We start from the raw sequence: 2,324 nt of genomic DNA, 5'->3' as shown, positions 1-2,324 counted from the left end.
TAAGGTGGAGAAACGCTCTTGTTCTCAACACTGGAGCGCGGCCCTTCCGCGGCCCTGGACGAGGATGCCGGGACCCTGCACCCATGGGGATGCTGCACTACCCTCACCGTCTGCGGCTTAAGCTCTGACGTCTGCGTTAGAGAAGTCCCTAAGTGTAAAAAAAAAAATAAATAAACTGCCCACAAGCGATGGAGCAGCCGTATCTGCAATCCACAGCGCAGAGACGTGGCAGTGCTGGTTTATGATTTCCCTCCTGTTGGCCAGGTGTGGGAGGGCCAGGGAAGGGAGAAGCATCCCAGCTTCCCTCTTCTCCGAGTTTTACGTCACAGCAGAATCACAGCTGGGTGCAGGAGGGGGAACAGCAGCACAAAAGTGATTGTGGGGGCAATTTTCAAGTTCCACAGGTCTGTGCATGCCTGGCAGTATAGTGTGGGTTATAGGACAGTCCCCACTTCAGGCAACGCCACAGCATCCTGTTCCCTGCTCAAGTGCCATCCTGGCAGGATCCAAGGGATTCGAAGGGAAAAATAAACATAAACCCGCTACCTGACCTCGCTGCCCCTTGCAATAGGGGAATGCATGAAACATTCTTCGGTTGCTGAATAATTCCTCCTTTAACATAGCAAAGGAACAAGGTAGGACTTGCACAGCCTGATAAGATTTAGCTCCTGCTTCCCACAGACGAGGACTTCGGCGTGGTGTGCAGCCCATGACATAACCAAGACACTCACCCACACATGCTAGCACCAAAAAGGCCCTTTAGCAGCTTTCTTCTTCAGCGCGCTTGCAGTAAGTGTGGGTAAAGCCCTTCCCAAATCTTCGTCCACGGAGCCAAGCCATGATGATGATGATTTCTGCTCTTTGCAGAAACACACAGATCTTCTGGGAGCTCCTCTAGGGCTCAGGGGGTCTCGGCCAGCAGCAGAAGCACAAAACCCACACTGAGACTCAAGGGGGACTCAGGCTGGCCCAGCAACTGGGGGTCATTGCCACAGCTGCAGGCCTGCTGGCCTTGGACCACGGGGTTTAGCATCAGCACCCCAGCTGGTGCTGAGATTTGCGAGGGGAGGCAGGCTGCTTGATGGAAGGGAAGTTTCTCACTTGAGAGGGGAGGGACTGCTTTCCCCGGGAAGTCTTTCAAGAGCTACACCCCAGTCTGGGCAGAGGCAAATGCAGGGCGGTGTTCAGGCGAGTGTCCTGCAGGCAGGAGATCTCCTTTTCCCAGAAGGATTTTGCCCTGGGCCATGGGAGGAGGAGGCAACCCTGGGGTGTGCCCTGCTCCCGATGGCTGGAGAACGCAGGGCCACGCTGCCCTTACCACTTCATCTGGTCGCTTGAGGTCTGGATCTGGTTCTCATCAGCATCACGGGAAAAGCTTCTGTGAATTTCAGTGGGAATTTAATAATCTATTTCACTGCTCAATTCTAATATTTTTAAGACCAGTTTCTTTTTGGTAGGAAAAATATGGACTTTCACCACCTGAAACAACGGCCTGGGAGCTGTTTCTTCCCACTCCGGCTCAAAGCAGAGCAATATTCTACGGCTACAAGGACATGCTTCTGGCACTTCAAAGTCACTGTGGATAGGGTTTGTACTTGTTATTCCACTTAATGGTTCTGACTTTGAAATGATTGTGGGGTCTTCTCTGAATGCTTCATGGGGTAACAAAACCCCAGAAGAGCAGAGCTCTTTCCAGCTGAGTAAATAGAAGATATTTTCACAAATCTTCAGACCATTGGAACACCAACAACATTATCCTACACGGGTTGTTATGACTCTGTATTTGCAGAGTCTCACGGGGAAGCAGAGACCTGGGCTTTCAGCCTTGTCTTCTACTACGGTAGAAACTTCCAGTAGTCCCACAGAGAGTGCTCCAGTGCAGCCAACTCTGAGAGCCCCACCTGAGGTTCTCTGTGTCAGGTGGAGTGAAGATTACATCGCTTTGATCACCTCCAGTTCCTCAACTGGGAATCCCATTCTTTGGCAAGGATTAACACCAAGGCTTTACCTCCTCTCTGCTGCTTAACATTTTAACACATGTGGATGACAGGACAGAGAGTGAAACTATTTTTTTTTCCTGCAGGAGTCCTGGTCTTCTGGCCAATAATTTCCCCTCTCCCATATTATGTCCCAGTACTTTATGAAAATGCCCCTGACAGACCAAAGAGCTTACGCTTCCGTAGGCAAGTGTCCTACCTTAGCAGTACGTGCAAACACTGCTGCTACTGCAGGCTGGAGCAGACGGGGCATGGAGGGATTTCTGCCGCTGAGGTTAAGCTGCAATGCAGGTGACCAGAACCCTGAGTGGCAGGCCCGGCGGCCGG

This window comes from Buceros rhinoceros, unplaced genomic scaffold (assembly GCF_000710305.1).
Source record: "Buceros rhinoceros silvestris isolate BGI_N320 unplaced genomic scaffold, ASM71030v1 scaffold25037, whole genome shotgun sequence".
Taxonomy (NCBI): Eukaryota; Metazoa; Chordata; class Aves; order Bucerotiformes; family Bucerotidae; genus Buceros; species Buceros rhinoceros.
This window is presented reverse-complemented; position numbering follows the sequence as displayed.